This window comes from Cibotium barometz, chromosome 56, assembly GCF_041138505.1.
Source record: "Cibotium barometz isolate CiBa-2024 chromosome 56, ASM4113850v1, whole genome shotgun sequence".
NCBI classification, from domain to species: Eukaryota; Viridiplantae; Streptophyta; class Polypodiopsida; order Cyatheales; family Cibotiaceae; genus Cibotium; species Cibotium barometz.
In genome coordinates, this window is record NC_141101.1 from 16948860 (window position 1) to 16972423 (window position 23564).

At 44.8% G+C, this 23564-nt stretch overlaps 1 long non-coding RNA gene across 1 annotated transcript in view; it reads left to right on the forward strand.

The window, feature by feature from the left end:
- The first annotated feature begins 538 nt into the window (after positions 1-538).
- LOC147606962 (uncharacterized) overlaps positions 539-23564 on the forward strand; it is a 51942-nt gene continuing 28916 nt past the window's right edge. The window contains exon 1 of the long non-coding RNA XR_015264893.1: positions 539-926. This is a non-coding gene — a long non-coding RNA (uncharacterized LOC147606962). The remainder of the gene's footprint in view (positions 927-23564) is intronic.

The following is a 23564-nucleotide window of genomic DNA, read 5'->3' on the forward strand; positions in this document are numbered from 1 at the left end:
GATGGAAAAGAAATGAGAATGAAGTTGACGATTTGAGGTATGCCTTTAATGAACGTGAAATAGTAGAGAATTTATATAAGACAAATAAGCAAACAATAGAAATTATGGAAGAAGAGCAAACACATAGATCGGTAAAGAAATGGAAAAAGAGAAAGACATTCCTATTGATGTTGAAGGTGATGATAGTGGACAACAATGAGGAAAACATCCACAAGCTAGAATATATTCCTTTATGCCAAAAAAGAAATATTGGTATTGTAATCACATGATGAAAGATCAATAAATGACATTTCTAATATGTTTCAACCAAATGTGAATGCATAGGAATTTTTGTCATTAAAAATAAAAAATATCTATGGTCTTATTTTGGTTGTCCTCTTTTTAAAAGTTGAGTGAATCATTTTTCCTGAATAGTTGAGCGAATAAAAAATGTTTAGTCAATTATTTTGAAAAATTACCATCAATTATTTATAAGACCGCATGAAAAAAATTACCATCACTTATTTTAGGCAAAGTTATACATTCCAATTACGCCTAGTGTGAAAGACTTGTCTTTGAAATTTGATCGACAAAGAAATGAGAATGCCCTGGAACGCCATGGCTGCGAGGCTTGGGCTGTCATTTCGTGCCCACAACACAGGCAAATCCGTCTCAGCTTTCCGCCCCTTGCTACGCCCTGTGTTGCAGGCAACACACTTTTTTCTACACGGGACGACCACGGAGCCTTATCACGGCGAGAAGAGATCTGCATCGGAGGAGCCTTCTCCGTCAGAGAGCCATAGCGGTAGCGTTGAGAGGGTCTCGCATGATCTTGAAGAAGAGCAAGAGAACAAGAACCCACACACAGGAGAGGCCAAGGGCCCCGAACCCACTCGCTTCGGTGACTGGGAGAAAGGCGGTCGATGCTCTGACTTCTGAAATTGCTGGTAAACCCTTTCCATTATTTTGAAAGCAAAAAAAAAAAAAAATCCTGGGAAAAAATGTGTGTGTGAGAGAGAGAGAGAGAGAGAGAGGTGTTATCCTAGAACTGCCATAGTGATGCATAATGCATCTCCCAAATCCTACCAAAACAATCAAAATGGAAATGAAAAATGAAATAGTAGAATCTCTAGAGTCTCTTGTGAGATGAAGGAACGTTTCATCCATCACAGCTAGTTGCTTGGAAATCTCCTCAGAAGACGTAACGAGATCAAAAAAGTCCTGTGTGCTGGTGGGAGTGTCTGATAGTGGATCTTCAATGTAGGTCTTTGATGTGTAGTGTGAATCACGTATGGGTTGCAGAGGCAGCTAGCCATCTGGATGTTGCAATAGGGTGCCTTGTTGTGGTGGTTGGTCTAGTGGTAGTCTGGCTGAGCCTCTCTGTGTTCAAAATGCTGCCCTTGCATTGCTGCTGGTCTGGAATGCACTTGCAGAAAGCGTGACTGAAGTCTGAAAGCCTTATTTTTGAGTTATGCTAATGACACATATCTTCCATCCAAGTGGGATGCTGCCGAGGGTTCCATGGATAATTTTGGGCCTGAAAGCAGCACTCTTAAGTCAGTTGAAGCTTTCACTATGCCAACTGTGGGTAAAGGTATTCTTTTTGTAGTCCCCATGGCTTTTGTCAATAATCAATACCTTGGTTTTGCCAAGGTCGACTTTCAAGCCCATTTCTTTGCAAAAGAGTGTGTGCAATGTTGCTTGGTGATGTTGGGGTCGGCAGGCTGTGCACTTTTGTCTTTGGGTCATAAAGAGTCCTTGCTACCTCCACGGCCCATGCACCAAGCATCTATCTTGAAGTCATTGCCCATGCACCAAGCATCGGCTCGGGGGTCATATATGACCATAGTAGCATGAAAATGCGCTTCAGACCGAACGAAACAGACCGAAACGTTTTGGAAACGTTTCGTTGTATTAAACATGTTGTTTCCCCAAAAAATCCGTCCTATCGTTGTACCAACTTCTCGTTTTGTGGCACACGTTTCGAGGAACTCCTTTTGTTTTTGTGCGCATCTGTCCTGACTCCTGTTGCTATGTACGGTTGGCCGACTGTGATTCGTGAATGTCATGTGCACAGAGTGTATCTACCATGTGCTACACGCACACAAGATGGGGAAGCTTGGAACTAGGTAGGCTGATTGGCAAGCTGGACTAGGGATAGACTGACGAGCGAGCACCCAAGTATGGACGGGCGGGCGTCCAAGTGTGGATGCCCGGTGACTAGCCAAGAGCCTATAAAAGGGTGGCCAAGGTTGGTCGATTGTTCGTAGAGTCTCGCGAGTCTTTGTGAGAGCTCTATCGTCAGGAGCCTGGATCTAGTGCAGATGTGCACCGGCTTCATGCAGCCAAGGCCGGCATATAAGCCTATGTGTTTTTTTTAAAGAATGCTTTTTATAAGCCTTATGTGTGGCTTTTATAAAAGCCCTCTAGCATAAAAAAAAAAAAACCCACAAAAGCAACACATAAACACACATGCTTTTGGGGGAGGCCTATAAAATACACCTAAAGTGGGCCTCTTGCCACACATCTCCTCAAGCTTTATAGCACTTTTCCTTGCTTCTAGCCAAGATTTTTTTTCTCACTTGCCCTCTTCAAGATGTCGACCCAAGAATCAAAGATGAAACCCATTCATGAACGTGAAGACTTGCCAGAAAGAGTGCACAGAGCAGAAGCAAATAAGCACTAGTGTCATGTGCACAGTGTGTATCTACCGTCGTGTGCTACACGCACACAAGACTAGCTTCGAGGTTTGGAGAAGCTTGGAGCTAGGCAGGTTGATTGGCGAGCTGAGTTAGGGATAGACTAACGGGCGGGCACCCAAGTATGGACGGGTGGGCGCCCAAGTGTGGATGCTCAATGACCGGCCAAGAGCCTATAAAAGGGTGGCCAAGGTGAGTCATTAGTTATATAGAGTCTCGCGTGATTTGTGAGAGCTCTATGGTCTGGAGCTTGGATCTAGTGCAGACGTGCACCTGCTTTACGCAGCCGAGGCCGGCAGCTGTCTCGAGTCCCGCGAGGGTAGCTTCGTGGCAGTATGGGACGTCGCGAGATAGAGATTGGTCGGTACGTCAACCTAGTTAGCTCAGCTTGTGGCTCGGTGGGGACAACCAAGATTGTGGGCTTGCCCACGGCTGTCGTGGTTGGGAGGTGAGTCAGGCCTGCACCCCCTTCTTGTTTTTTTGTTTGTTTGCAGGTTTGGAGTCTCGAACCAGGAGCGTTCTACGAGGAGATCCTATGGAGATTTGACAACTAGAGTGTGCTGAGTAGAGTGCAAGAGAGAGAGAGATATGGAGCAACTATGCCGAATATACTGAAGTGTTATAGTCCCAAGCAAGAGACAGAAGTAGTCTCATAAGTGAGGGAGCAAAAGATAGACTAGGCAAGATACAAAAGTGAGAGGCCAGCCCACCTATTTATAGGTGGGAAGAGCTAGCCGACTGGGCATGATAAAAGCTGGCCGATTGGGAAAATGCATCCAGGCTGGGAAAATCCCAGAAAAATATGTAAATAAGGGCTAGCCCACAATCAAGGGCCATGCAAAAGGGACCAAAAGGACACCAAACATGGGAAGAAACTGGGGATGAATGTGCTAACATCCCCTCTCAGTACCAGATGCTGAACAAACTCCGAGAAGCCGAAGATGAGGAGCCAAGGAAGCCTGAGAAATTGACTTGGTGAACAAATCTGTAGCATTCTCCGCTGAAGCTCCAAATGCAAATCTCCAGCAAGAACCCGTTCACGAACATAGTGATACTGTATCTCAATGTGTTTCGTACGAGCATGAAACATAGGGTTTTTGGCGATGGCGATGGCGATGGCGATGCAACTTTGATTGTCACACCAAAGAAGAGTAGATCCGGTAGGAGGACAGCCAAGCTCCTCCGATAATCTCCGCAACCAGATCGCCTCACATGCAGCATAACAAACCGTTTGATACTTCGCCTTTGTAGAGGAAAGCGCCACAATAGGCTGCTTTTTACTGCCCCATTAAATGGCTCCCGACCCAAGTGAAAAAAACACAACTAGTGATCGAACGTCGAGTATCTAGATCTCTAGCCAGCCCAATCTGAATCAGACCATCCGACAAGAGTGCATCCTTGGCCATAGAAGATGCCAAAGTCTAGAGTGCCACGCAAGTACCGAAGAACTCTGAGAGCACACCGCCAATGCTGCTGACAGGGTTTGGATGAGAAAGAACTCAATAAACTAACTGCGAAACACCAGCCAATTGGGAGCAGGTCAACCAAACCAAACAACCGACGAGAACCCGATACTGTCCCTGATCAATCCCTGGAGAAGCATCAAGTAGAGAAAGCTTCTCACTAGTATCCATAGGAGAAGATACTGGTTTGCATCCAATCATTTGAAATCCGTCAAGAATGTCCCGTGTGTACTTCTGCTGAGAGAAGAAAATGCCCTTCGGGATCTGCCAAATCTCAAAGCCAAGAAAATAAGACAGAAGGCCAAGATCCGTCATCTCAAACTCTGTCTCCAAAGCATCCATGACTGAACGGATCCGCACAGAATAAGAACCTGTAAAGATAAGGTCATCAACATAGACCACAATGATAACAGTCAACCTCCTCTCAAGGAGGATATAAAGGTTCGAATCTGCATGAGAACGGCGCAGGCCAAGCTTCTGAAAGAACTCATCAATATGTTGGTACCAAGCTCGTGGAGCCTGCTCCAGACCGTATAAAGCCTTCTCATAGTCACAAGGGACGAGGACGGGAATGGGGCGGGGGACGGCCGTATGTGTGAATGGGGACGAGGGTAGGAACGGCACTTAAAAATGACTTTGTCGGCGCCACCCACTCGCCTACACGGGCAAAGCTTGCATGCCCATGGCCGTGCACCGCCTCCATGAAAGTTGAGGGAGAACTTGAGTGTGAGGGTGGGTGGGGGTGTGTGTGCACAGTCTGTGTGTGTTTGTGTGTGTGAAGCTTGAGAGAGTGTGTGTGTGAGGGAGAGTGAATCTTGAGAGGCTAGAGCTTGCTTGTGCGAGAGCTTGAAACTTGAGACCTTGGCCCTTGAGACTTGTTGCTTGAGGGAGAGAGGCCAACTCCCAACAAAACCCTCAACTACTATGCTTTGCCAATGGTGATGACTCTTGAGTTCTATGTCATATAAGCCTTAATCATACTCGACTGAGTAAATTTTACAAAATACAATTGTCAATGATGTAAAGATAGAGAGAAGAGAGGAGAGAGACATACACCACACGTGTTTGGGTTTCAAAACCCATTGAAGGGCCTCCACCTTGTGGTGTATTTGCATTTTTATGATGTCGATTGAGTATAATGTAGACAATCCTTGACGTGAAGATAACTTACTTTTTGTTGAGGTGAGCATAAGCGTGTGGTTCCGGGCATCTTGTGGATATTCTTGATGGCTCCTACTTGCACAGTGGAAGCTTAGCACCTCGTTTGTTGAGCGCTAGCCTCTTTCTAGCTTGGGAAGCCCTTTGACCATCCCTCTTCTAGACCCCTCCTGAGTGCGATGAGGAGCTCCTTTCACAACCTCTTATATGGAACACACCCTTACAACTTCCGCCTGGCTCCACCTCACATTGCATCACATCATTTTTGGCCCTCTTGCCAGCACTATTGATTTTTGGCTCTGTTTTCCTACCCTTTCCTCTTTGGTTGCTCAGGAGAGGTTTGCTTGCCTAAGAGGAGATACGTGCCTCAGCCTCGACCTCGACCTCGACTCTTCCATTCCCCTAGAGTAGTGCACTTCCATGGATCCGCCTCCCAATTTTGTTTGGGTAGCCTCCTTCTCACAACATGATGTTTCCTAGTGATCGTTAGCATCGAGGAGGATTCACCCCGCCTTGCCTTTGTGGTGGGGGACGAAGGACGATTACTTCGAGTAGCAGACCTCACAAAGGAGGACTACTCCTCACACCCCCAGTAGGTGAGGATCGTGGGTTTCCACGACTGTCGGTGGCATACTAACCCTTCCCTTGTGAAGGTAGCTGATGATCTGACTTGGCGACTTTGGCTCTAGGAGAGCCATCCCTTAATCTGCCTCAAGTGGGATGTGGAAGAGTGGCATTGGCAGTGTGAATATAGTAGGTGTGAACCACCTCTTATTAAGGGTCAAAAGATAAGGCCTTGGTTCTTATAAAAAGCATGTATTTGGGTGGATTCTATTGGGTAGGAGGGCAGCTTGCGTGTGTGCGCGCGCACGCGGCACACACACACACAACCTCAAGCACAGAGAAACGTGAGTGCTGGAAAAGATGTACTCAATGAATAATAAAATAAAGTACAAGTGAGTACTAATAAAAAGCCTAGGGCTAAGTGCCCAACACAAAAGTGTGTTCACACGGGGAAAAAACCTGTCCAATCACAGGGAAAAAATGCCCGTGAGTAAGTTGGGTTCACACCTGAACTAGCCGGGAGTGGACATGACCAACAAACCCCGCTCAAGTGAACGTTGTGAACGGGTAGCAGGGTGATAAAGCTGTGAATGCTGCCCTGCACTATGCTCCACAGTAAGAATGATCAAGAGAGATCACGATGGCAAAGATGAACTGCAGTGCCAATGGGAAAAGCAAGCGCTATATGACGGGGAAAAGAAGAATCCCCAATGTCATCAAATCAAGAGGCATCGCAAAATACCCCCTTGAAGGCAAACATCCAAATGCCAAGGTGAACTGCATGTAATCCACATCAATGACAACAAGAGAGCAAAGCATAGCTCTGTAACAGCACCAGTGTGATAAGCATAAGAAGAGGTAGCAGATATACGCATGTGTAAAGGCAACAGGATCCAGAAGTCATGCCTGTGAGACATGCAATGTAAGCTACAAGATAGAAACTCATCGATGGAGGATCCAATGAGGAAAAATCAGCAATGGTAGGGCTAATGAAAGAAAAAATTCAGCAATGGGAAAAGCTGAAAATCGGGAGAAAAAGTGGGGGCACGGGCGGGCATCAGCCAATGCTATGAGAGGATGGGTAAACTCTTAGCGATGCCATGATCAGTGGCATGTATGGCAAGTGCATAATCCTACAATGAATAATATACATGTGACATGTCAAAACCATGAGGGCAAGCCAACACTGGCCAAGTGTGTAAAAGGCACTGCCAGTAAACATCACATGTGAGAAAATGACAATGGCAACACTGTAGAAAGAATCCTGCCGCAAGGAAAAGCAGCATAAAAGGCATCTCCATTAGACATCACATAAGAGAAAGTGTCTAGCATAGACAAGCATAAGGGTCAACAAGCATAAGTGACCATGAGGCATCACCAACTGCATGTGGGCAAGTAAAATCCCCCCCTGGAATGCATCTGCCAAACAATGCATACCAAGAAGTACTGACTATAGAGCATAGTCATCAAAAGCAACGACATCAGAAGACATCTCTACAGGTGATGAAGATGTAATGGTCAAGGCTGATACATGTCTAGCCAAGTTGGCTTGATCTGCACCTGTGGAAGAAGATGCCAGCTTCTTCTTTTTTTTCACTCTCAATACGCTTCCTGCATTCCTCTATGGTGTGCCCTGTTTTCCTGCAATAATTACAACGCTTTTTCTTTTCAGGCTTGTCCTCTGTCTTGGGAGGATCTGATGGGCTAGGTTTAGGCCCAGATCGATTCCCACGAAAGGGAGCAGCCATTGTTGACTCAGCAGACATCATGTTGTTCCTATTGAAACGGGATTGCTCTTCACTGAGCAAGAGAGTCACAAGGTTGTCAAAAGTGACCGCATTAGGTGCATTGCCAGCCAACAACCATAGAGTGGTGCCAAATGTCTGATAAGAGTCGGGCAAATTACGCAAAACTATCTGAACAAGATAGCCATCTGTCAAGACCTCATCAATGTTAATGAGCTGCTCTCGTAGGTCTTTCACATGCGTAAGGTAGTGATCGATAGAGTCACCTTCAAGCATGCGGTTAGTCTCAAGCTTGCCCCGAAGGTAAGCTACACGAACCTCATTGCGACCTGAATACAACGCCGCCAAGGTATCCCAAGCACCCTTTGCAGTGGTGCAGGAATGAATGTGCGGAATGATATGCATGCAGCACGAGAGAGCAATCAACGCATGGGCCTGAGCATCCCTAGCATCCCAAGTACGCTGCTGGTGGGTAGGAGGAGAACGAGGAGGTGGACCTGCAGGAGGGTGAGCGGGAATCACTTTACCTTCCGCTGGAGCAGGTGCTAGAGGACGCTTCTCAGTGCCATCCACATATAGCCATACATTCTTGGCAACCAATACATGACGCATCATATAAGCCCACATAGGGTAGTTATCCCCATTGAGCTTGTCCTCTTGAGATAGCATATGCCAAAGAGGTCATTATTACTGTGGGCCATGACAACACATCAAATCTGTCACAAGTCACCACGAGTAGGCAATGCCCAACAAAACCGAAAGAATGCGGGAGATAAATAGTAGGATAATCAATGGACTGAAAGGGAACTCCCTCACCGCAAGAAATACATATACATGTCCCAAATCTGCAAGTGTACTGCGCGATAATGCAAAACTGTCAAAGTGTCCACAATGGCATACATATACTGCAACAAACCACAAATGTATACATGTGCCGTGAAAAACACGATCAGCTGACACCTGTAAGAGCTGCAAGTGCTCAAATCCAGGTAAAATCAATGGTAAATGGATCAAATGTCGCAAAAATGGGCTCAATGTAGAAAAGCCCCAATTTTTAGGCAGCCAAGTAGACCAAATTTGAACCGGATTTGCGTCTGTAAATCTGCTAAAGCAATTGTCACCTGTACCAAATGTTGTAATGCCCAAAAAATTGGGGGAAATGCCTCAATGCCAAGTAAATGTGCCTGTAACACCCAAAATGCCTGCAAATGTCTATAATAGACCTGCAAATAGTGCCAATTTTTTCAAAATCCCCAAATTTCTAGTGCAATTATGCACCAAATCTGCTGAAATCAATGCCAATGTCGCAATTGCAAGCTCAATGGTGAAAAGCCCCAAATTTCAAATGACAAAATGTGCAATTTCAGGTCAAAAACTGCCAGATCCCACAAACTTGTAAATCTGTAAACCTATGTGGGCTGAAATTTTTGAAAAATTTCAGATGCCCCAAATTTTGTAGTGTGTAGGTGGGTGGAGATCTAAATGCTGTCAGTTCTCGCCAGGTACAGTCCCGTAGTACAGGTCGGGCAGAAGGTGTAGACTGGGCGACACAGGGGAGTGGCGGTGCTGGTATAGTCGGCACAGAGCGGCGTTGGTACAGTCGGGTGGCGGTGCTGGTACGGTCGGCACAGGGCAACGGCGCTGGCAGGACAATAGCGAAACAGCACGCACGGCAGCGATGCAGGCGACAACAGCAGGGGAGAGAAAACACAACTGTAGAGAGAGGTCGTGAGCCGTTTTTGCAAAAAGAGAGAGTGTGGCGTGTATGCACGATAGGCTGAAGCGGGAGGGAGAAGCTCAAGGGCAATGGGGGTAACCCTAACCCTAGCAGTACCTTGCTTTGATACTAATGTTGGGTAGGAGGGGAGCTAGCCTGCACACACACACACACACACACACACACACAACCTCAAGCACATAGAAACGTGAGAGTGCTGGAAAAGATGTACTCAATGAATAATAAAATGAAAGTACAAGTGAGTACTAAAAAGCCTAGGGCTAAGTGCCCAACACACAAAAGTGTGTTCACACGGGAAAAAACTTGTGTCCAGTCATAGGGAAAAAATGCCCGTGAGTAAGTTGGGTTGACACCTGAACTAGCCGGGAGTGGACATGACCAATAGATTCATCATCACAATGAATATCATTTGGGTTGTGCAAACTTGCTCTCTCTTGGCTTGAGTATCTCCTCTCTCCCTCTCTCCCCCTTTTACTTTCTCTTTCTCTTTCTCTCAGCACCATCTCCATGGCTTCATAGTACTTAGGAAACGCGTTTCCTACAGGGAAGAAAACTTGGAAACGTTTTCGAAACGCGTTTTCTTCAAGCAAATTTTTTGACTTTTTTTTTTGTCCTAGATCTAACGTCGAAACCTGTGTGACTCTTTTGTTATTTGTCATTCAAAGACTATAGGCTTCAAATTGATGTTTCCATGTATTCTATGCATTTAGAGTTATTTTTACATATTTTATATAGTATATATTTGAAATTTTGTACATTCAAAAGCGTGTAGGTATGAAACTTGTAGGAAACTTTGGGCTGATTTTACGAAACCTCATTGTACTTGCTTCTCTCCCATGGGCACACCATGGATACCTTCAAGCCACCATAGCTTGCTCCCTCTCATCCTGTGATATCTAACATGGTATCAGAGCTAGGATGATCTCATCACCCCTGCGTTTTCTAGCGCCGTTGCAGAGTGATCCATGCATTTTTTGTTCTTGTCACGTGCACGCCCGTGCCATGGCTAATCTCCAGCAGGAACATCATAATCCCTTATTAATCCATCAGTTAGGACAGCATTTAGGTCATCAGCAGGAGCATCTTTACCATCATTAGTAGTATCATCAGCATCAGTGTTAGCATCAGCATCATCATCATCACCACCATGAGGGCACGGGAGCCTGTCGGCAGCCAGCAAATCTCAGTCGGCAGCCAGTAGGTGACCTAGGTGGCAGGCGGCAGCAACATTGTGAAGGCCAGCCAAGTGTGGGCAACACATTGAGTAAAGTGCAGCCTTTAAGGCCTTAAATCTTGAATTGTTTATCCAAGAACTGGCCGACAACATTTGGGGCTGGCCGACCTGTACCTCAGCATAATATAGGCATCATTCGCAGCATTTACATCAGTTCATTCACCATTTCATCAGTCCAGAAGTCAGTAGAATTCATGTAAAGGGGCCAGAGGTCACCCCTTTGGGGCTGACCGAGGTCCTAATCACGCATAAGCATTCAGCAACGTTTTTGTACCATATAAATACAAGAAAACCTTGACACCAACCATCTCTCTTTTCTTCTCTCTCCTTTGTCTTAATCATGTTTATTCAGCATCTTGTTCTTAATCAAGCTTAGAACGTGGATCAGTACAACAAGGCTTCTGGGCATGCAACAGTTCTGGACTGCGTCGCCACCTTCTCTAGTGATTGACGTCGGTGTGTGCCCTCTTCTCCCTGCAGCAGCCATGTGACGGAGCATGGAGTTGGGCTGAACTACCGCCCTTTCCAACCCTCCCTTGCCTCACCTCTTCAGCCTTTTTCACAGTTGCCGCTCAGCCAATCCATGTTATCGAGGCTGCCGGCTCTAGCGTAGTCCTCTGTACCACCTACCACTGCGTGTGACTCCAACCCAGAGCTACCAAGCTCTATGTCTACATCAGCTGCTGCATCGTCAACAAAGCCTTTGTGTTTTTGTCAGATCTTTGCATTTCTCTTTAGTCTTTGGATTTTTATTAATCCACGTGATCATCTGCAAAGTTTGGTATCATCATCTGCAAAGTTTGGTATGAGGTAAAAAGAAATTAGTCAAATTTAAAAGCTTCTCTTTTGCCAATGGGGTGGTAGCTCAAGTGGCTAAGTTAAACACAGGCTGGCTAAAGTGCATGACGCCTATACTCGATAGGCCAAGAAAGACCGAAGGGATGTGATGTTCTTGAAAGGAGATTGGCTTTATCTTCGGATTATGAAGCAAAGTTTGAAACAGGTAGGCAAGCAATGCCCAAAGTTATCGTTCAGGAGCTTCGGACCTTTTCCTATCTAGAGAAAGATCAACGAGATGTCAACGAAGTTGAAACTACCTTAGAGCTGGGCTATGCACGATGTGTTCCATGTTAGTTGGCTAAAAACCATATGCAGGTCCAATCCCTTCAGAAGTGAAAGACGAAGCGGAACTAGACATAGTTGATAAAATTGAGGTGATGGTTCCAAAGCGGATCCTTCTGCACCGCTTCAAGTGTGGCTCAAGCCGAAGACAAAGATACTTCCTCACGAAGTTTCAGGACTGAGGGACTCATGGCTTGACAAAGAATTCTTCGAAGACTATCCGGCTTTATTGACGGACTATTTAGAGGCTTGTCCTCGTAGTTGACAGGAGTTTTAGAAACGCCTGATTTGAAACAGGTTTCAGAAACGTTTTAGAAGTTTCATATTTTTTTGAACGACAAAAAAAGTTTCAAACAAAAATGCATATATATATATATATATATATATATATATATATATATATATATATAATATAGAATGTACAATAGTACAAGAAATAAGTGTTTAGGCCTTGGCCTATTTCAGAGAGCAGAATACTTGAAAAACATGACTCATGAGAAAACACATTGGATTCATTATTATTCCATGTAAACAATAATTCAATGCTAGAACGAGATAAGAACCAGAATTTAGGATCCTCAGGTGCAGAATCTGTGGTGGACTTGGAGCAGGGCATGGGGATCATGGAGGAGGATGCTGTTGGCTGGTTCTAGAGGGCTGTCGACTGATTCCAGAGAGCCAAGGGGTCAGAGCGCATCAAGAAAAACAAGGCGGCTGATAAAGGGGCTTGTGTTTTTGTATTTATGCCAAGGCTGTTGGCCGACTGCTGGTCGGCCAGCTCTCCAAGGGATCCAAGGCCTATAAATAGGCACTCATGCTCATTGTTCTAGCCATTCAATCCTCTAGGGATTGGGTCAGTAGGAGTCCCATAGGGGGACAGAATTTTGGGTGTTATCACCTTTTTATGAAGGCAGCCTAGGGCTGTAGCAAAGTACCCTTTTTGTACTATATGAATATAGTGAATTTCCAACACATCTCTCTCTCTACTCTCTCTCTATATCTGCGTTTTTGCATCAGCATGTTCCCAAGAGTGTTTAGGGCTGAAAGAAGACCCCCAGAGCTTCCGCGTGCTACATTGGTATTAGAGCATCAGGCTCAGCAAAGCTAAACACTGATTCAGTCCCATATGATCGTGTACAGGTCCAAGGTACAGAAAAGTACACGGATACGAAGCCCAAGGCAAGGAACACAGATCGGGAAGAGCTCCCAGGAGGTTTGTTGGTGGTGTTCCACAAAGCCAAAGGGGATGGCAGTCTTGTGAGCCAGATAGGTTCTCAGGCAATGGTCCCAAGGGAGGTTTACCCTCCAAGGGTGAGGTGAGAGTGCCAGACTCATTTCTCAGGAATGAAAACCAAGACGGTGTTCAGAGTCAGGACAAGAATGGATTGTGGACTAGAGGGAACAGATGCATAGATCTTCGTCTGAGACAAAGTGGTTTGGAGAACAGGCCGGGCTTTCAGAGAAAAGGGTTGCCAGGGATGGATGGATGACAGAGGGACTTTGGGAAAAGGATTGGGATGGTGACAGTCATCCAAGAGCAGGTTGGATTCCCGTCATCAAGTTTAGCAGAGGGGGATGTCATGTGCATGATCAATGCCATGTACTTTCTCAGGGCTAATCCAGAAGGGGCAGTAAAAGACTATGAACCAGATAAGAACCAGAATTTAGGAGCCTCAGGTGCAGAATCTGTGGTGGACTTGGAGCAGGGCATGGGGATCATGGAGGAGGATGCTGTCGGCTGATTCCAGAGAGCCAAGGGGCTGGAGCGCATCAAGAAAAACAAGGCGGCTGATAAAGGGGCTTGCGTTTTTGTAATTATGCCAAGGCTGCTGGCCGACTGCTGGTCGGCCAGCTCTCCAAGGGATCCAAGGCCTATAAATAGGCACTCATGCGCATTGTTCTAGCCATTCAATCCTCTAGGGATTGGGTCAGTAGGAGTCCCATAGGGGGACAGAATTTTGGGTGTTATTACCTTTTTATGAAGGCAGCCTAGGGCTGTAGCAAAGTACCCTTTTTGTACTATATGAATATACTGAATTTCCAGCACATCTCTCTCTCTCTACTCTCTCTCTATATCTGCGTTTTTGCATTAGCATGTTCCCAAGAGTGTTTAGGGCTGAAAGAAGACCCCCAGAGCTTCCGCGTGTTACATGCCTCATCCTCATGATCTGCTAGTGTCGCACTGGTACTAGCAAGTGTCTGGGATTGTGTACCGTGCATGAGTTGTAGCTGTAATCTCCTCATACAACATGCAATAGATCTCTCTCTCCTCCTGAGCGATGTCGGGGATCTCCTTGCACTTTGTGATATCAATCTTGTCAAGATTGAATTGGTGAGGCAGTAGGCTCGATGGGGTTGCCTTTCTGCTCTATCAATTGCAAGTTGTAGTGACAGAACACAAGCCTCACCAACTGTGCAGTTGAGAGCTTATTCCTCTTCTTGGTGTGGAAAAGTGCCCATGTACTCCAGTTTCTCTCACAAGGTCTTGAACTACGTCTCTGCAAATAAAAATCAACACCATTTATCATTGAATAGAACTATAAGATTGTCAATATTCTTAGAAAAGTTATACTTAGTGACTTGTTACTTACTAAGTCAAGAGTACCAATGCTATATTTCTTCCACCGAGACAGGCTCCAATTGTGTGTTCCTCAATTGTGCTGTTGGCCGTCCAAACATGTGGCTATTGTTCAGATATATGAGACGCTCATCCTCTACCTTTTTCATAAGTTGCACATCACCATCCGCTAGCGTGGAAATGTAAGAGCTCCATCCTCTCTCTAGCTCTTCACTCAAGTACTGCAGCTCACTTCTCCAAAGAGGATGCAAAATGTGTGCAACATCGTGGATTGGTCTATGAAACCAATCTTAGAGTTGGTTCCATATCTCCCAAATATCTTGAACTCTGCATATGAGTTCAAAGTTGCAAGTGAAAAAACAAGTAAGCAAGCAATGAGTTTATACTTCATACCTCTAAGTTCTATGATCTATCTAACTTAAAGAGAAAGAATAAGAGTTATACCTCTCGGGAGACAATAATGTACAAGCATCGAGGGCTTCTCCAATCTTGTCCATGAACTCATAGAGGAGCCCAATGGTACTCCCCTCCATGTCCGAGAGTCGAAGGACACTATACATGGGATTGAGTGTCTTCACAAGTGCTTGCGCATCATTCCACCAAGTCCCCCTCACGTCCATACATGCAAATTGAAACCGACTTTGGTGCATCTTTGTAATCCCATGTTGCCTACTCACGACATACCATTGGCCAGGGCGCACCCTCACAAGCCTCTCCACCACAATGAACATGTAGGCAAAGCGGGTTTTGGATGGCTTCAAGAGCTCAAGATCAGAATTGGCTCTATACATGCTCAGCACTTTCGGCCTCTTGCTGACAAAGTTCACCATACTAGAGGCTACAGAAAAAATGTTTCTCACCCAATCCAACTTTCCCACATCTTCATCATCAAATCAAGGCTATGTGCAACACAATGTGTCCATACAATCTCGGGGAACTCTTCTTCATGCATCTTTCCCATGGAAACACAATTCGATCCATTGTCTGTTATCACCAGCACAATGTTGTATGGGCCAATTTCTTGTATAGCTTGGCGTATATGCCTGAAGATGAACTCCCTTGTCGACTCACCACTGTCCCTGCCACAGAGGCATCTATGATACGAATAAACATAGTGCCTTTGCATGAGGAGACCAGAGTGTTATAAACACTCTTCTTCACATCAGACCAACCATCACACATCAAAGTACACCCATACTTTACCCTAGTAGCCTTAAGAGACTTCTTCTCTGTCGCCATTGCTAGCTTCTCTTTCTGAAGCTCTGTAGTATGCAAGGCCTCATATGAGGTACCATTCCACTCGCAACCTATGTGTGAGATTGTTCTAATTGTTGTCCTCCATGGAGAAGTCTGCAAAATATTGAATGACAATGCACACTGTACAAAAAGCTTGGTTATCTCCCTTGTCTCCTTCATGGCAGCCTTTTGAAACCCTACCTTCACATGCCCTTTCTTCAACAAAGGTAAAGCGGTCCTCTTTGTTCGAGGTGTTGAGCTAGAGCTACTCCCAACAAAAAAGTGTAATGATGTTGACTTTACATGTCACGTATTGTAGAATCTTGCTCTTCCACGGTGATGGCAGGCTCTCTTAAATGCTCAAGATCCACATCACGTCAACAGGAAGGCCTAGTTGCTTAGCCTTCCCAAGCCTTAAGGCTTTCATAAACCTGGCTTGGTACGGCCTTACAAGGTCCCACCCCATGACCCTTTGTATGTGTCAAGTGTGCCTTCAACTGTGTAATGCTTCCAGGATGCACCTTTGCACAAAAATTGCACCTCCATTTTCCTGAGCCTACATACTTGCTCTTGCATGTGACATTGCTCCACAAGGGATCCTGTGTGAGGCATCTTGCAAAGTTGCAAGAGAAATACCCTGTTGCCTGCATCGTGAGACCTTGCATAGCTTCTGAGAAAAAATCCCCATTTCAGTTGTAGGAAAACAAGCATGATTTAACACCCTAATAACTATTGCCAACATGGTACACCCATAATATTTATGGAGCCATAGGCTATTGCTGCACAGGCTCCACAGTTCAAACTATAGAAGCATATGCCAAAAAAGGGCAGAAGACTGTAGGCAACATGCTAGAGCAGTCTATGTAGTATAGAAGCATATGCAAAAAGAAGCCTAGGTTGACCTTGGCAGTGGGCACTTTCACCCGTGAGTCGTGACCCAACAGCTTCACGAATCACAGTCGGCCAATTGTACATGGCAACGAGGGTTGGGTCAGATGCGCACAAAAACAAAAGGAGCTCCTCGAAACGTGTGCCACAAAATGGAAAGTCGTCGCACCGATAAGAAGGATTTTTTTGGGAAAAATTTGATAAATAACGTGTTTCAGACAATGAAATGTTTCGGTCCGTTTCGTACGGTTTGAAATGTGTTTCGATGCTACTATGATTGTCCTACACATGAAGCAGTGCCAGCCCGTATTGTGAGTCTCCTTTTGGAATGATGTTAGATGATTTGTGTTGGATTTGCGACCGGACCATAGTTGCCAGGCGTTTCATGAAATGTGCTTCATAAACGTTTCAAAAATGTTTCTTTCAAATCCCAGACGTTTCAAAAACGTTTCATACAAAACAGGGGGGTTACAGGCCCCAAAATTTATATATAAGTTTATGATATGTAAAAAATATGTTGCCTTCCTTGCAAAACAATATTACACATGCATCATTTACACATTAAAGCATGTTTTCAAGTTAAAACTAAAGAATCTGGGTAAAAAACGCTTAAATCGTACAGTTCCCAGGTGGACACGAATGAAACGTGTTTCGTTCGTATGAAACGTTTACGAAATGTTTCGTTTCATTCAAACTGAATGAAACGCGTTTCATTGCAACTATGGACCGGACACTAGGTGTCTGTTGAAGCATGTAGGATTGCATGTAGGATGGGGTCCATCCCATAGGGCTACCCCAAAAGGGAGTCTTAGACTCTTGCATTGGACATTGGGTATGCTTAGGCCACCCAAGCGGGGCAAGGCAAGCCCCAGGCCTTCCCCACCAGCCCTAGAAGGGCTGGGCAAGTTGCCAACCCAAGAGGGCTTGGCCAGGCAGCTGACAGGTCCATGGGCCAGCATAGTTAGGCGGCCAGGCCAACGGGCTGCCCGACAACCAGGCGGTCAGTGCCCTGGGGGTTCCCAGCAGCATGCGCAGGCGGCCAGACTTGATATGAAGGTGGCCAGAGCTACAGTGTGAAACCGTTGGAGAAAAAGCATGTATTTGCAAAAAGACCAAGTCGTGGAGGAAAATTAGAATAGGCCGACTTGCTCATGGAAGGGGTGTAAATACCCAAGTTAGTAATCAGTCTTTTCATCTCATTATTCACAATGGGTTGTTGCGTTCCAAGGACTAGGATAGCCAAGGGGAAGTGCTCAACCAAGGTGAAGAAGTGCAAGTCATGAACCAGTCTTTATTTTTAGATTTACGTCATTCTAATAAAGCGTGGTGGGGGCACTACAGAGAGTATTCGAGACCCGATACTGTGTCCTCTCCTCTCCTCTCCTCCCTCTCTCTCTCTCTCTCTCTATTTCTGCACATCTTCTTCTATGTTGTGCGTTATATTCGTCATGAACGATTGTTGAATTCTGAGCATTGAAGTTATCAATACTTCCATCGAGCTTCTGTACGATACATTTGCCTAGCAAAGCAAGTGCAGGTTCTCATCATGCATCTCATGTGACGTAGGTCATGCTCTTATTGCCAGTTTATGTAATGAAGAGGAACTTGTCTCCTTTGATGAAGCAAAGAAATTTGAAAATTGAATGAGTGCAATGCAATCTGATTATGATTTGATACTAAAAAATGATACATGGGAGTTGGTAGACTTGCCTCATGGCAAGCGGGTCATTGGTACGAAATGGGTTTACAGCCTTAAGCGTAAAGCTGACGGTAGCGTCGAGCAATACAAAGCAAGGCTTGTTGCAAAGGGTTCTTGCATTGGACATTGGGTATGCTTAGGCCACCCAAGAGGGGCCAGGCAAGCCCCAAGCCTTCCCCACCAGCCCTAGAAGGGCTGGGCAAGCTGCCAACCCAAGAGGGCTTGGCCAGGCAGCTGACAGGTCCATGAGCCAGCATAGTTAGGCGGCCAGGCCAACGGGCTGCCCGACAACCAGGCGGTCAGTGCCTTGGGGGTTCCCAGCAGCATGCGCAGGCGGCCAGACTTGATATGAAGGTGGCCAGAGCTACAGTGTGAAACTGTTGGAGAAAAAGCATGTATTTGCAAAAAGACCAAGTCGTGGAGGAAAATTAGAATAGGCCGACTTGCTCATGGAAGGGGTATAAATACCCAAGTTAGTAATCAGTCTTTTCATCTCATTATTCACAACGGGTTGTTGCGTTCCAAGGACTAGGATAGCCAAGGGGAAGTGCTCAACCAAGGTGAAGAAGTGCAAGTCATGAACCAGTCTTTATTTTTAGATTTACGTCATTCTAATAAAGCGTGGTGGGGGCACCACAGAGAGTATTCGAGACCCGATACTGTGTCCTCTCCTCTCCTCTCTCTCTCTCTCTCTATATATATATATATATATATATATATATATTATATTTATATAAATAATATATATATATATGTAATATTTATATAAATATAAATATAAATATAAATATAAATATAAATATAAATATAAATATAAATATAAATATATATATATATATATATATATATATAAAATATTATATATATATATATATATATATAAAATATAAAATATAAAATATAAAATATAAAATATATATATTTCTGCACATCTTCTGCTATGTTGTGCGTTATATTCGTCATGAACGATTGTTGAATTTTGAGCATTGAAGTTATCAATACTTCCATCGAGCTTCCGTACGATACATTTGCCTAGCAAAGCAAGTGCAGGTTCTCATCATGCATCTCATGTGACGTAGGTCATGCTCTTATTGCCAGTTTATGTAATGAAGAGGAACTTGTCTCCTTTGATGAAGCAAAGGAATTTGAAAATTGAATGAGTGCAATGCAAAATGATTATGATTTGATACTAAAAAATGATACATGGGAGTTGGTAGACTTGCCTCATGGCAAGAGGGTCATTGGTACGAAATGGGTTTACAGCCTTAAGCGTAAAGCTGACGGTAGCGTCGAGCAATACAAAGCAAGGCTTGTTGCAAAGGGTTCTTGCATTGGACATTGGGTATGCTTAGGCCACCCAAGAGGGGCCAGGCAAGCCCCAGGCCTTCCCCACCAGCCCTAGAAGGGCTGGGCAAGCTGCCGACCCAAGAGGGCTTGGCCAGGCAGCTGACAGGTCCATGGGCCAGCATAGTTAGGCAGCCAGGCCAATGGGCTGCCCGACAACCAGGCGGTCAGTGCCCTGGGGGTTCCCAGAGCAGCATGCGCAAGCGGCCAGACTTGATATGAAGGTGGCCAGAGCTACAGTGTGAAACTGTTGGAGAAAAAGCATGTATTTGCAAAAAGACCAAGTCGTGGAGGAAAATTAGAATAGGCCGACTTGCTCATGGAAGGGGTATAAATACCCAAGTTAGTAATCAGTCTTTTCATCTCATTATTCACAACGGGTTGTTGCGTTCCAAGGACTAGGATACCCAAGGGGAAGTGCTCAACCAAGGTGAAGAAGTGCAAGTCATGAACCAGTCTTTATTTTTAGATTTACGTCATTCTAATAAAGCGTGGTGGGGGCACCACAGAGAGTATTCGAGACCCGATACTGTGTCCTCTCCTCTCCTCCCTCCCTCTCTCTCTCTCTCTCTCTCTATATATATATATATATATATATATATATATATATATATATAATATATATATATATATATATATATATATATATATATATTTCTGCACATCTTCTTCTATGTTGTGCATTATATTCGTCATGAACGATTGTTGAATTCTGAGCATTGAATTTATCAATACTTCCATCGAGCTTCCGTACGATAACATTTGCCTAGCAAAGCAAGTGCAAGTTCTCATCATGCATCTCATGTGACGTAGGTCATGCTCTTATTGCCAGTTTATGTAATGAAGAGAAACTTGTCTCCTTTGATGAAGCAAAGGAATTTGAAAATTGAATGAGTGCAATGCAATCTGATTATGATTTGATACTCAAAAATGATACATGGGAGTTGGTAGACTTGCCTCATGGCAAGAGTCATTGGTACGAAATGGGTTTACAGCCTTAAGCGTAAAGCTGAAGGTAGCGTCGAGCAATACAAAGCAAGGCTTGTTGCAAAGGGTTATCCACATGAAAAAGGCATCGACTATGGTGAAACCTTTGTACCCACATGTCGTATGATTAACATGCGGAGTATCATTGCATTAGCAACACATAAAGGTTGGAATGTACGTCAGTTGGATATCGAAACTGCTTTCTTAAATGGAGATTTGCATGAGCAGGTCTATGTATCTCAACGTCGTGGTTTTGTCCAGAAAAGTCAGGAATAGGAAGCGGATCCTGTCACACAAATGCTCACACCGTCTTCTGTATCCTGAGTTTCGTGAGTTTAGCAATCCGCTTTAATACTTCAAACTTTAAAGAGATATGAGAACTGTACACCAGATTGGGTCCCGAATCACCCACTGAAGGGCCCCCTATCCCGATAACGAGATAGTATTTGCTTTATTACTTTAGAGAGAATGACTGTGGACTGTAGATGAGCCAAACGCAAGATCTCGGAGGATCGGAAGCCTGGCTGAACTGTACACGGCTGTAGAAACACCTCAATGAACTGATCTCGAGCCTATGCACTCTTCCCAAGGGCATGAAGAAGGGCTGCACACCTGAGGCTGAGAAAAGAAGGCGGTGGACTGTTCTAAGCTATGTTAGAATGCTGTAAATGCTTATGAATGATAGAATACCTTTACCAGATGACTGGTGTATGCCTGGATGATGCACTGAATGCTGGATACTGATGTAGACTGATGAATCAAGGCTGAGACTGCTGGAAATCTGCAAACGCAGGTTTGTGGGGCTTTAGGGGACTGAACTGCAGGCGGTTGGTTTATATGCAAAAAACGCAGGTGTATTTGCTGATTCAGGCCTGTAGATGTACTGTATGGCTGCGCTTATGGTTGTAGGGACTGCTGAACTGCATGCGTTGGAGAACCAGGGCTGGCTGAAGCAAACTCAAGTACTCCAAGGGCTGGAAGAGACTGCTGAAGGCAAGGGTACTCCTAGGGCTGAGGAGGAAAGCTCTTGGCACACTATAGACTGAATGGGAAAATAAGCCCTATGCAAGCCTATTTATACTAGATAGGGGTTGGTCAAGTTGGCTGGTCATAATTTAATAAACTTTATGTTGATAAATGACAATAAATGCCAAATAAATACCATAAAATATGAAAAAAATACCAGATAAATCCTAGTAAATTCCCTAAGGCTTCTAGGATGTTCTAAATGATGCACAGGCATATGAATGCATATTATGCAGGATGCAGAGTGCTTTCTGATACAAACCCTAAGGCTTCTACTGACTCTACATGCATGAATGATTCTTTCCAAGTGGGTTAAGGGACTTGACTGATTGACTGACCTGCTAAGGCTGAAGAATGACTTACGTAGCTCGTGCCTGACTTATCCTGGACTGAGGATGTACAATGGGGTCTCGGCGTACGACAATTATCATCCTACTGGGTTCTAATAATGTACAAATGTTGCACTGCTGATGATGAGGCAATTTGTCACCATGCACTGAGTGCAGAGTGCATGTGATACCAGTTGTGTGTGAGCGGAAGGTGTGCAGGTGAAGGGCAAAAGGGAAAAGTGTGTGTGTGTGCAAGAAAACGCAGGAAAAACCGCCCCAAGAGGGGTGGCGTTGGAGTTACGAAAAAACAGAGAGAGAGAGAGAGAGAGAGAGAGCTCGTAAGTTTTGGGGCAACCAAGAGTGCCCTGAAAGTGAGGGCACTTGCCCTTTATTGTTTGGGCCTTTTAAAAAATATGTCCAGCCAGGTTCAATGTGAACTTGGCCAAAGTGTAAAAATAAATGTACAATGTACAAAGAGATCATTTAGGCCTTTACAGACCCAACAACCTCCCACTTAAAGGCATAAATGGCGCCTTTAAGCTAAGTGACTCCCACCATCTGTATGCATAGCTGATGTTGTGCTTTGGGTAAGCACTTAGTGAGAGCATCTGCAGGGTTTTGTGACGTATTGACCTTAACCAATGTGATAAGGCCATCCTCAAGCACTTCTCGAATGAAGTGATACGGCACGTCAATATGCTTTGTGCGCGCATGAAACATGGCATTCTTTGCCAGACATATGGCACTCTGGCTATCACAACCAAGCATAGGTGCCTTGTCAGGCAAACCAAACTCACTGCATAAACGTGCCAACCATATGGCTTCTTTGGAAGCCTCAGTGGCTGAAATATATTCAGCCTCTGTAGAGTAGACAGTGCAACTATCCTCTGTAGTCTAGAGCACCATGAGACAGCACCTCCTGCAAGAGTATATACATAGCCACTTGTGGATTTGCGTGTATCCACATCACCAGCCATGTCAGAGTCACAAAATCCCTTCAATTCCAATGGGCCCTTACCATAACAGAGGCATTTGTTTTTAGTCCCTTTCAAGTACCTCATAATGGACTTTACCGCATCCCAATGCAACCTGCCTGGATCAGCCATAAACCGGCTTACAACTCCCACTGCATGGGCTATGTTAGGTCTAGTAGCAACCATAGCATACATAAGTGAACCACAAGCTGATGCGTAAGGAACACCTTGCATGTCATTGGCTGCCTGATCAGATTTGGGGCAATCTTCCTTGGAGAATTTAACATATGGTTGTAATGGCACACCAAGAGGCTTTGCATCAGCCATGTTAAACCTGTCCAGCACTTTTTCAATGTATTTTTCTTGAGACAAATACAATATGCGCTGGTCTCTTTGCCTTCTAATTCTTACTCCAAGAACATGTTCAGCTGCCCCAAGGTCTTTCATTGAAAATGCAGATTTCAGCTGCTGTTTAAGAGCATTTACTGTGCTTCTTTTCTTCGCAGCTAGCAGCATATCATCTACATAGAGCACAAGAATGATAGGGCTGCCATCCTCATCAATTTTTGTATACAAACAATGATCTGCATGGCTTCTTTTGTAACCATGTTTGAGCATAAAAGCATCAAACTTTTTGTACAATTGTCTAGAAGCTTGTTTCAGCCCATACAAGCTTCTGTTGAGCCTACATACCAAATGTTCCTTTCCAGGAATAACAAAACCCTCGGGCTGCTTCATGTAAAGCTCTTCTTCAACATCACCATGCAAGAAAGCTGTATGTACATCCATTTGGTCTATTTC